General features: G+C 48.2%; 1 pseudogene; it reads right to left on the reverse strand.

The window, feature by feature from the left end:
- Window positions 1-13,303, reverse strand: part of LOC123105017 (rust resistance kinase Lr10-like) — a 34,676-nt pseudogene extending 21,373 nt beyond the window's left edge.

The following is a 13,303-nucleotide window of genomic DNA, read 5'->3' on the forward strand; positions in this document are numbered from 1 at the left end:
CTATAGCCAACGCTGTTCTTAGCGTAGCCCAAATTAATGCAGTCCACGGTCTTATGTCCAAGCTTACGCTTTTTGGGGATCGGCACGTTGACTTTCGCCAAACAGCCCCAAGTGCGCAAGTACGAGAGTGTCGTCCTTCTCTTTGCCCATTTCTAATAGGGAGTGATCTCACTATCCTTTGTCGGAACTTTATTCAGGACATGACTATGGTTCACGACTTTATTACAAAAATCTGCGAGGGAAAGGCGGAACATCCCTCCGCTCTCATAACCTTTTCCAACAAAGAGTCCATATTTTGTAACAACTAATTTATTAGACTCGAAAACCAACTTAAACCCTTCTCTACATAGAAGGGAGCCACTAACGAGGTTCTTCTTGATGGCGGGGACATGCTGCACGTTCTTCAGCTGCACGATCCTTCCCGAAGTAAACTTCAGATCGACCGTGCCAACACCATGAACAGAAGCACTCGCGCCATTCCCCATCAATACGGACCCGTGACCTGTGACCTGGTAAGAAGTGAACAATGAAATGTCAGCACACACATGAACACCTGCACCTGTGTCCACCCACCAATCGTTGGGTTGAAACACTGAAAAAACAGTAAATAAATTACCGTACCCAGATGCACCATTCTCATTGTTGCCCACAATCATGTTGACAGACTTGGAGTCCTGTCCTGACTTCTTGTACTTGTTTGGGCACTTGTTGGCCCAATGTTCAACCGAACCACAAGTAAAGCAGCCCTCGTCCTTCTTGTTCTTCTTGAAGGTCTTCTTACCCTTCTTCTTAAAGTCGGTATTGTGTTGGACACCGTTCTTTCCCTTGGGCTTGTGGGAGTTGAAGTTCTTCTGGTTCACCATGTTGGCAACAGAAGTCCATTCGGCCCCTTTTCCGTGCGAGTCTTTTGCCCTCGAATTCTGCTCAACACTCAGATGGCCAATGACATCCTCCACAGAGAATTCACGCCTCTGATGTTTCAGAGTGGTGGCAAAGTTCCTCCAGGAATTAGGGAGCTTAGCGATTATGCAGCCCGCGACAAACTTGCCCGGTAACTCGCACTTGAGAAGCTCAAGTTCCTTAACAATGCATATTATCTCATGAGCCTGCTCCAATACAGGACGGTTTTCAACCATCTTGTAATCGTGGAACTGCTCTATAATATACATCTCGCTCCCTGCATCGGCGGCCCCGAATTTAGATTCGAGCGCCTCCCACAAGTCCTTGGCGACATGCACATGTAAATATGCGTCGACCAGTTTATCTCCGATCACGCTAAGAACTGCTCCGAGAAACACAACGGTAGCCTCCTTGAACGCCTTCTCCTGTTCAGGAGCAATCGTTCCCGTGAAGACACCGGTGACCCAGAACACGTTCATAGCCGTGAGCCATAACGTGGTCTTAGTCTGCCAACGCTTGAAGTATGTACCGGTAAACTTATCCGGTTTCAGTGCAGCGGCAAAGCCACTTGCCGAGAAATTCCTACACATAATAGGTTTTTGGATTGTTGAGTAAATAGGCAATTTCTCGATTAAATTAATCCATGAGTAAATCACTAGCATGGCATTGACTAAGTTGATAACGTACTGACTCTGATCTAAACATGCACGTACTAAGCAAACAGTAGACAAATCTACACATACTGCTAGTACTGCTAATATGAAAATAATCAGGAGCGGGATAAACGAGTTATACCCTCCAGTAGGCCACGCAGAGGCCGCGGCTTTGGTGGCAGCAGCGGCGTCCTCAGCGACCTTCTTGTCGGCTTCAGCTTTCTCGGCGGCGGCACGGTCGGCGTCGGTGAACATGGTGATGACGAAGGCGACGCGGACGTAGAGGAAGTAGACGATCGGAAGCGAGCAGTCGCGTAATCGCTGCCCAAAAACCTATTCGCCCCTCACCCCGTACAGGAACCAGAAGGGCGTGGTTTCGGAGACCTGCTCTCCCGTCGACCGTGTACGTGGCGGACGGGATGGAGTCACCGGCGGCAGCAGCAGCAAAGGAACGACGGTGGGCGTGCGCGTGAGCAGATGTGATCTGTTCGTGGCGGCTAGGGTTAGGAGACACCGCATACTTATAGGCGCAGCCGCGTGGAGAGACGTGGGCTCGACCCACGTCCGAGTCCGTGACAGCCCACGATCCGACGTCTCAGATCGTGGCCCAGTTGTCAGAAAACTCTCCGTTAGTGACTGGCAAAAATAAGCGCGTAGGTGTGAGCTCGGCTCGGCTCAATCCCGCAACCCGCGGCGCGTCGTGGCGAGGCGTGGCGTGGCGAGGCGGGCGGCGGAGGAGGAGTGCGCGAGGGCCTCTTCTCTTCTCAAGCTCCAATAGCATGTAGAAGAGAAACCCTTATAAACCACTCCAACTCTCCTTCCACTTCCGGGGTGGGACTAAACTTCCCACCACACCTAGTGCCATATAACCCACATGGGCCCTTAGAGATTTTTCAGAAATTGCAATATGGGCCTAGAGCCCATCTCAGATTTCAGCAATCCCCCACCAGATCTCGAGGGCCCATTGTGTCCTCTGTTCCAATTGCTGTTTCGATATACCAGTGTTTCAGTAAAGACCTGTTAAGGTTGAACTTCACCTAGAACAAGTGGCTACACTCCTTCACAACTGAACAATGGACTATGCCTTGAATTGTCAGTTTGGCGTAAAGAAGTTTCACTACATGTCTTACTAGTACTAGGCTGCCGAAGGCTGACCCCTCGGGTGGAGCATATAAGTCACACTCCTGGCCTATTCATGAGCTTACTAGAGATCACCCCAATCTCATAGACTTGGACCAGCAGTCGGGCTCATATAGGTGTGTTCCTCCAAAGATCGCTCTGTAGGATAGCATCTTGCTTTTATAAGCTTTGGAACACATTGAGACCGTAGTCATCCTACCATACAGTATCGAGAGTATTGCATCTCCAATGGAGTGGGTTAGTATAGTTACTCTCCTCAGTTCACCACTGGCTTGTTTTCCCAGGTCCTAGTTCACGGGATCTCCGATCACATAGGTTGGGTTACCACCATGGCAACTCATGTGGGTCTCATACCCATCTCCCTCGATGCATTATCTATCACAACACGTGATAGCCCTTTTGTAAAGGGATCTGCCAGATTCTTAGCCGTATGGACATAGTCCAACGCTATCACTCCGGAGTTTCTTAATTTTCTGACAGCTTTTAATCTCATTCTTATGTGTTTGGTGGACTTCATGTTGTCCTTTGAACTCTTCACCTTGGTGATGACAGTCTGATTGTCACAGTTCATAAGGATAGCCGGAACCGGTTTATCAACCAATGGCAAGTCCATCAAAAGATCTCGAAGCCATCTCGCTTCAACACCAGATGTGTCTAATGCCATTAATTCTGCTTCCATTGTCGATCTCGTTAAGATCGTTTGCTTGCAAGACTTCCAGGAAACAGCGCCACCTCCAAGAGTAAACATATACCCAGTTGTGGCCTTCATCTCATCAGCATCAGAGATCCAATTCGCATCACTATACCCTTCAAGTACCGACGGGTATCCGGTATAGTGAAGTCCATAGTTCATAGTACCTTTCAGATAGCGCATAACTCTCTCAACAGCATGCCAATGTACATCACCCGGTTTGGAAACAAACCGGCTCAGTTTGCTCACAGCAAACGCGATGTCAGGCCTCGTTGCGCTCGCTAGGTACATCAGTGAACCAATGATTTGAGAGTATCTCAATTGATCTTTAGCCATGCCTTTGGACTTTCGAATCAATACGCTAGGATCATATGGTGTTTGAGATGGTGTGCAGTCCGAATATCCAAATATCCAAATATGGTGTTTGAGAGTATCTCAATTGATCTTTAGCCATGCCAACGCTTGAAGTATGTACCGGTAAACTTATCCGGTTTCAGTGCAGCGGCAAAACCACTTGCCGAGAAATTCCTACACATAATAGGTTTTTGGATTGTTGAGTAAATAGGAAATTTCTCGATTAAATTAATCCATGAGTAAATCACTAGCATGGCATTGACTAAGTTGATGACGTACTGACTCTGATCTAAACATGCACGTACTAAGCAAACAGTAGACAAATCTACACATACTGCTAGTACTGCTAATATGAAAATAATCAGGAGCGGGATAAACGAGTTATACCCTCCAGTAGGCCACGCAGAGGCCGCGGCTTTGGTGGCAGCAGCGGCGTCCTCGGCGACCTTCTTGTCGGCTTCAGCTTTCTCGGCGGCGGCACGGTCGGCGTCGGTGGACATGGTGATGATGAAGGCGACGCAGACGTAGAGGAAGTAGACGATCGGAAGCGAGCAGTCGCGTAATCGCTGCCCAAAAACCTATTCGCCCCTCACCCCGTACAGGAACCAGAAGGGCGTGGTTTCGGAGACCTGCTCTCCCATTGACCGTGTACGTGGCGGACGAGATGGAGTCACCGGCGGCAGCATCAGCAAAGGAACGACGGTGGGCGTGCGCGTGAGTAGATGTGATCTGTTCGTGGCGGCTAGGGTTAGGAGACACCGCATACTTATAGGCGCAGCCGCGTGGAGAGACGTGGGCTCGACCCACGTCCGAGTCCGTGACAGTCCACGATCCGACGTCTCAGATCGTGGCCCAGCTGTCAGAAAACTCTCCGTTAGTGACTGGCAAAAATAAGCGCGTAGGTGTGAGCTCGGCTCGGCTCAATCCCGCAACCCGCGGCGCGTCGTGACGAGGCGTGGCGTGGCGAGGCGGGCGGCGGAGGAGGAGTGCGCGAGGGCCTCTTCTCTTCTCAAGCTCCAATAGCATGTAGAAGAGAAACCCTTATAAACCACTCCAACTCTCCTTCCACTTCCGGGGTGGGACTAAACTTCCCACCACACCTAGTGCCATATAACCCACATGGGCCCTTAGAGATTTTTCAGAAATTGCAATATGGGCCTAGAGCCCATCTCAGATTTCAGCAATCCCCCACCAGATCTCGAGAGCCCATTGTGTCCTCTGTTCCAATTGCTGTTTCGATATACCAGTGTTTCAGTAAAGACCTGTTAAGGTTGAACTTCACCTAGAACAAGTGGCTACACTCCTTCACAACTGAACAATGGACTATGCCTTGAATTGTCAGTTTGGCGTAAAGAAGTTTCACTACATGTCTTACTAGTACTAGGCTGCCGAAGGCTGACCCCTCGGGTGGAGCATATAAGTCACACTCCCGGCCTATTCATGAGCTTACTAGAGATCACCCCAATCTCATAGACTGTGACCAGCAGTCGGGCTCATATAGGTGTGTTCCTCCAAAGATCGCTCTGTAGGATAGCATCTTGCTTTTATAAGCTTTGGAACACATTGAGACCGTAGTCATCCTACCATACAGTATCGAGAGTATTGCATCTCCAACGGAGTGGGTTAGTATAGTTACTCTCCTCAGTTCACCACTGGCTTGTTTTCCCAGGTCCTAGTTCACGGGATCTCCGATCATATAGGTTGGGTTACCACCATGGCAACTCATGTGGGTCTCATACCCATCTCCCTCGATGCATTATCTATCACAACACGTGATAGCCCTTTTGTAAAGGGATCTGCCAGATTCTTAGCCGTATGGACATAGTCCAACGCTATCACTCCGGAGTTTCTTAATTTTCTAACAGCGTTTAATCTCATTCTTATGTGTTTGGTGGACTTCATGTTGTCCTTTGAACTCTTCACCTTGGTGATGACAGTTTGATTGTCACAGTTCATAAGGATAGCCGGAACCGGTTTATCAACCAATGGCAAGTCCATCAAAAGATCTCGAAGCCATCTCGCTTCAACACCAGATGTGTCTAATGCCGTTAATTCTGCTTCCATTGTCGATCTCGTTAAGATCGTTTGCTTGCAAGACTTCCAGGAAACAGCGCCACCTCCAAGAGTAAACATATACCCAGTTGTGGCCTTCATCTCATCAGCATCAGAGATCCAATTCGCATCACTATACCCTTCAAGTACCGACGGGTATCCGGTATAGTGAAGTCCATAGTTCATAGTACCTTTCAGATAGCGCATAACTCTCTCAACAGCATGCCAATGTACATCACCCGGTTTGGAAACAAACCGGCTCAGTTTGCTCACAGCAAACGCGATGTCAGGCCTCGTTGCGCTCGCTAGGTACATCAGTGAACCAATGATTTGAGAGTATCTCAATTGATCTTTAGCCATGCCTTTGGACTTTCGAATCAATACGCTAGGATCATATGGTGTTTGAGATGGTGTGCAGTTCGAATATCCAAAACGACTCAACACCTTCTCAACGTAATGGGATTGCAGAAGTGTGATCCCACCCTCATTATCTCTCAGTAGCTTGATGTTCAAGATAACATCAGCCACACCAAGGTCTTTCATCTCAAAGTTCTGAGATAGAAACGATTTGACCTCCTCAATGACTTTGAGGTTTGTTCCGAATATCAGTATGTCATCAACATACAAGCACAGTATAACTCCTTCGCCCCCACCATGGCGATAGTATACACATTTGTCAGCCTCATTAACAACGAAACCAACAGATGTCAGAGTTGTATTAAACTTATCATGACATTGCTTAGGTGCTTGTTTCAGGCCATATAAAGATTTTATCAACCTACACACCTTTCTTTCCTGACCGTCTATCACAAAGCCATCAGGCTGTTGCATGTAGATTTCCTCCTTTAGCTCTCCATTTAGAAAAGCCGTCTTAACATCCATCTGATGGACGAGAAGACCATGTGAGGCCGCCAACGAGAGTAATACTCGAATGGTGGTCAGTCTAGCCACAGGTGAATAAGTATCAAAGAAATCTTCCTCTTCTTGCTGGTCATAGCCCTTGGCCACAAGCCTAGCCTTGTACTTTTCAATCGTACCATCGGGCCTAAGCTTCTTTTTGAACACCCACTTACATCCCAGTGGTTTGCAACCATAGGGACGGTCAGTGATCTCCCATGTCCCGTTAGCCATGATGGAATCCATCTCGCTATGGACCGCATCCTTCCAGTAGTCGGCTTCTGGAGAGGCATACGCTTCTGAAATAGAAGTGGGAGTATCATCCACGAGGTACACGAAGAAATCATCACCAAAGGTCTTTGCAGTCCTTTGTCTCTTGCCCCTACCAAGGGTTTCCTCGTCATCCTCCTCGGGATTTTCATCATGTGTTTGTTCATAATATTTCATAGGGATGGCAGGTTCAGGAGTCTCCTCAGATTCCTGTCTAGAAGTGCTTTGCATATCTCTCATAGGAAAAATATCCTCAAAGAATGTAGCATCCTTAGACTCCATAATTGTACCGATCTTTTGGTCAGGTACCTCAGATTTCACTACTAGAAATCTATAGCCAACGCTGTTCTTAGCGTAGCCCAAATTAATGCAGTCCACGGTCTTATGTCCAAGCTTACGCTTTTTGGGGATCGGCACGTTGACTTTCGCCAAACAGCCCCAAGTGCGCAAGTACGAGAGTGTCGTCCTTCTCTTTGCCCATTTCTCATAGGGAGTGATCTCACTATCCTTTGTCGGAACTTTATTCAGGACATGACATGCCGTCAATATAGCCTCCCCCCATCATGCCTTGGATAAACCCGATGTATCTAACATGGCGTTAACCAAATCAGTTAGAGTACGGTTTTTCCGCTCGGCAACCCCGTTTGACTGGGGTGAATAGGGAGGCGTCCTCTCATGAATAATGCCGTGTTCCGCACAGAAGGAATCAAACTCACTCGAGAAGTACTCTCCACCACGATCTGACCGGACTCGTTTAATTTTCTTTTCAAGTTGATTTTCAACTTCTGCCTTATAGATTTTAAAGTAGTGTAGAGCCTCATATTTAGTATTTAACAGATACACATAGCAATATCTAGTGGAATCATCTATCAATGTCATGAAGTATCTCTTTCCACCTTTAGTCAACACACCATTCATCTCACAAAGATCAAAAGGTATGAGTTCTAATGGTGCCAGGTGTCTCTCCTCCGCGGCCTTATGAGGCTTGCGAGGTTGCTTAGCTTGCACACATGAAAGGCACTTAGAACCTTTGGCTAAAGTGAAACTCGGGATTAAATCCAACTTGGCTAGCCGCGTCATAACACCAAAACTAATGTGACAAAGACGTGAATGCCAAACTTCAGATTCATTAACATTCGAATGAATATGGTTCACGACTTTATTACAAAAATCTGCGAGGGAAAGGTGGAACATCCCTCCGCTCTCATAACCTTTTCCAACAAAGAGTCCATATTTTGTAACAACTAATTTATTAGACTCGAAAACCAACTTAAACCCTTCTCTACGTAGAAGGGAGCCACTAACGAGTTTCTTCTTGATGGCGGGGACATGCTGCACGTTCTTCAGCTGCACGATCCTTCCCGAAGTAAACTTCAGATCGACCGTGCCAACGCCATGAACAGAAGCACTCGCGCCATTCCCCATCAATACGGACCCGTGACCTGTGACCTGGTAAGAAGTGAACAATGAAATGTCAGCACACACATGAACACCTGCACCTGTGTCCACCCACCAATCGTTGGGTTGAAACACTGAAAAAACAGTAAATAAATTACCGTACCCAGATGCACCATTCTCATTGTTGCCCACAATCATGTTGACAGACTTGGAGTCCTGTCCTGACTTCTTGTACTTGTTTGGGCACTTGTTGGCCCAATGTTCAACCGAACCACAAGTAAAAGCAGCCCTCGTCCTTCTTGTTCTTCTTGAAGGTCTTCTTACCCTTCTTCTTAAAGTCGGTATTGTGTTGGACACCGTTCTTTCCCTTGGGCTTGTGGGAGTTGAAGTTCTTCTGGTTCACCATGTTGGCAACAGAAGTCCCTTCGGCCCCTTTTCCGTGCGAGTCTTTTGCCCTCGAATTCTGCTCAACACTCAGATGGCCAATGACATCCTCCACAGAGAATTCACGCCTCTGATGTTTCAGAGTGGTGGCAAAGTTCCTCCAGGAATTAGGGAGCTTAGCGATTATGCAGCCCGCGACAAACTTGCCCGGTAACTCGCACTTGAGAAGTTCAAGTTCCTTAACAATGCATATTATCTCATGAGCCTGCTCCAATACAGGACGGTTTTCAACCATCTTGTAATCGTGGAACTGCTCTATAATATACATCTCGCTCCCTGCATCGGCGGCCCCGAATTTAGATTCGAGCGCCTCCCACAAGTCCTTGGTGACATGCACATGTAAATATGCGTCGACCAGTTTATCTCCGATCACGCTAAGAACTGCTCCGAGAAACACAACGGTAGCCTCCTTGAACGCCTTCTCCTGTTCAGGAGCAATCGTTCCCGTGGAGACACCGGTGACCCAGAACACGTTCATAGCCGTGAGCCATAACGTGGTCTTAGTCTGCCAACGCTTGAAGTATGTACCGGTAAACTTATCCGGTTTCAGTGCAGCGGCAAAGCCACTTGCCGAGAAATTCCTACACATAATAGGTTTTTGGATTGTTGAGTAAATAGGCAATTTCTCGATTAAATTAATCCATGAGTAAATCACTAGCATGGCATTGACTAAGTTGATGACGTACTGACTCTGATCTAAACATGCACGTACTAAGCAAACAGTAGACAAATCTACACATACTGCTAGTACTGCTAATATGAAAATAATCAGGAGCGGGATAAACGAGTTATACCCTCCAGTAGGCCACGCAGAGGCCGCGGCTTTGGTGGCAGCAGCGGCGTCCTCAGCGACCTTCTTGTCGGCTTCATCTTTCTCGGCGGCGGCACGGTCGGCGTCGGTGGACATGGTGATGACGAAGGCGACGCGGACGTAGAGGAAGTAGACGATCGGAAGCGAGCAGTCGCGTAATCGCTGCCCAAAAACCTATTCGCCCCTCACCCCGTACAGGAACCAGAAGGGCGTGGTTTCGGAGACCTGCTCTCCCGTCGACCGTGTACGTGGCGGACGGGATGGAGGCACCGGCGGCAGCAGCAGCAAAGGAACGACGGTGGGCATGCGCGTGAGCAGATGTGATCTGTTCGTGGCGGCTAGGGTTAGGAGACACCGCATACTTATAGGCGCAGCCCCAGCTGTCAGAAAACTCTCCGTTAGTGACTGGCAAAAATAAGCGCGTAGGTGTGAGCTCGGCTCAATCCCGCAACCCGCGGCGCGTCGTGACTAGGCGGGCGGCGGAGGAGGAGTGCGCGAGGGCCTCTTCTCTTCTCAAGCTCCAATAGCATGTAGAAGAGAAACCCTTATAAACCACTCCAACTCTCCTTCCACTTCCGGGGTGGGACTAAACTTCCCACCACACCTAGTGCCATATAACCCACATGGGCCCTTAGAGATTTTTCAGAAATTGCAATATGGGCCTAGAGCCCATCTCAGATTTCAGCATAGCATGCTTGCTTAACTGGATTTTTAAGATTCAATGTACTGTCGACAAACTACTCCAGAAAAATTCATGTCGATCAACTCTTTCTGTTGGGTTAAATTATCTTAGTACACACACATTTGACACATACATGCAAACCTAGCTACTCCCCTGAATCTTTTGCACATACTCCAAACTTAATTTTGATGGAGTATCATGATTGGCATGCGTTTCCTCTAAATTTGTTGCACATATCATGCATGCTTATCTACTCACGGTACTGTATATATCATGTATGCATGTACAGTTGTACAGTTGGTCACAACTCGATCGTAGGTGTCGATCAGTGCATGCTATGCGCGTGTGGGAGGCCGGCATGTCACTGCCGTTGTAGTACTACGAGCCACACCATTTGAGAGATCCCTCCATCCATCATGCTTGTGAATCTGATGCTCTGAATTATATCACTGACCAGATGCATTTAACTGAGGTGAGGTGAGAAGAGCAGAATACAGACTACTCCAGAGTACAGAGGATGAACCAGATGCATTTAACTGAAGCGGCTACAGTAAATCCTCACCTCGGAGACGAGCTTCCTGCTCTGCTCTGTGATGGTTGTAGGCCTTGAAGAAGGGCCCATCCACCCCTCCCCCTCCCAGCCCCCCGCCGTTGATGCTGAGGTGGTAAAGTAACCAACGAGGAGGAGGAAGAGGAGCGGGATGGAGACGGCGATGTGGGCATCGCCTGAAGCAGCAGATCTAGGCAGACGACCTACAGCAGCAGCTCCGGGCAGGCAACCGGCAGCAGAAGCTCTAGGCAGGCGACAGGCAGTAGCAGCTCCGTCGTGCCGTCTTGATAGTCGCCGCAGCAGATCGAGGACCGCCACTGCAGATCGGAGGGCCGGAGGGGGAAAAATCGCATTTTTAACAATGGAGCTGGTGTTGGAGAGCGCCGGCGACGCACGCGAGGGAGAGGGTGCCGACGACGCGGGCGAGCGAGGAGCTCGGGGAGAGGCGGCGCGGGCGAGAGAGGTGCGAGGGAGAGGACGTCGGCACCGGCGATGCGGGCGAGCGTGAGAGAGGGAGGGATGCGGGCGAGTGTGTGAGGGAAGGGATGCGGATGTTTCGCTACAGTGTCCCCGGCCGACACGGGGGTAAAAATGGAAAACATCCTTTTTGTGCGTGAGCGAGCAAGTGTGCACACGATTTCGCTCCGCGCCTTACAAAAGTGAACGGAGGGAGTATTAACTTGGGAAATAAAAGGTAAGATGTTTTATATGGCCAGGTGGGTTAGGATATAGTTTTAGTTTTGTATGAGAGGAAGAAGTGAAGAATCCTATTTTTGACTCCGACCCCCCGACAATCCTATTATTTTTTCTGTATGGGTTTAGCCTAAATCTAGGCAAGTAAAAAACTTGAAGGGATGTAGTTGGCACAGGGAAAAAAGACAGAAAATAGAAACAAAAACGTTTATAACTTGTTGGCTCACATCTGTAACCATATAAACTTGAAGTTCTAGGAATATGTTACAAGAAATTCTAAAGTAAATATTTTACAATTGAGAGATTGCTTATATTTTATCTCGAATGTGTTTTTTTTGTCAATCTGAATTATCATGAAAATGCTAAAAATTATAGCAGTGTACCGTTATACATAAGGCACGGGCACTCACTAATTGATCAAATAAACCCATGTCATTACCATAATTATCATGATATACTGAACAGTAGAGTTGCTTAGTTTTTTCGAATTTTACTTTTTGACTACAGTTTTTCTCCAAGATTCAAAATATGTGACCCCATTTTTGTTTCTTTGTTATCTGAGATTCAGATGAGAATTTCCACGGGCTTATAATATGTTTGCTCAAGCTAGCTACCCAAATGTTTTGTCATGCTGTTATGCAAAATAATTTAACAACAGAACTCCTCGAAATGCCGCACAGTTATGAGTACAATCTAAATAGGAAATTATCAGTGATTTTAACTACCAAGACTAGGAATTAACAAGATAGTATAGGTTGGTGTCGGTTTTGTCAAGTTAGAAACTGATTATACCTTTATGAGGTTGAGACAAGCAGAATGTTTCATTCCTCTGTGAGCTGAAGGCGCAGCGTTGCTCATTCAACTCGCATATTTGGCATTGATAGGCAACGGATGACGGCTCCTGTTCACTCCAGTCAGCTGCTATGTCGTAATAACGGAGGGTTCTTCTTCCAGACCATGCTTGGATGCTGAGCCGTAATATCCTATGCCAAATATTGGGATGTTGGCATCTGAGATGACCTTGCAGTCCAATGGAAGATCATACATGAAAGCATCAGTTGCCACCAAATACGAGAAGTGAGTTGCGTTGTCAAGGCAGGAGATTGGGCCAGCGATGGCAGCGGCGGCCGAGGCAGAAGCACAGAAAGCACCTCTGTCATCATAGACAGGATACTGAGTGATCCCGCTTGGCGTGAACTCCCTTGAGCAGCCTACAAGCATTCCAGCTCCGGCGTAGTGTGGCGCGCAGCGGTAGCCGGCGTCAGCCGGTGGTGAACTTGTCGAGACGAGCTTCTGAATCATCGTGCATGCGGAGGCAAGCGGGGTGATGCTGAGGGAGGCACCGGTGTAATTTATGGCGGTGACACGGCATGGGCCAAGAAGTGGGTGAAGCATGATGGTGTCTTGGCCTGAGCATGCTAGTTTCACGCATGTCGTCGCGCCGCAGGGTGAGGATGATGATGATGATGATGATGTGTTGCTGGAATCAAGGAGCTGGAGCGGGAACCGGATCTGAGGTCCATCTCTGCTGCACCGAGACGGCGGACAGTTTCTGAAGAAATCTTGGTCCTCCCAAGCTGCCGAAGCCATGGCCGCGCCGGCTCCATGGCTGACAAGGCAGGCCACCAGGGCTGCGACGAGAAATACACTCATCTTTCTCCTGCTGCGCTGCAGAGGTGGATGTAGGTAAGCCTGGTATTGTGATTACAAAGACATTAGAAGAAGAGGAAAATCAGTAGCCTAAGCTGTGCTTGCCTGAGCAAGAACT

The sequence above is a fragment of the Triticum aestivum genome, chromosome 5A, assembly GCF_018294505.1.
Source record: "Triticum aestivum cultivar Chinese Spring chromosome 5A, IWGSC CS RefSeq v2.1, whole genome shotgun sequence".
Taxonomy (NCBI): domain Eukaryota; kingdom Viridiplantae; phylum Streptophyta; class Magnoliopsida; order Poales; family Poaceae; genus Triticum; species Triticum aestivum.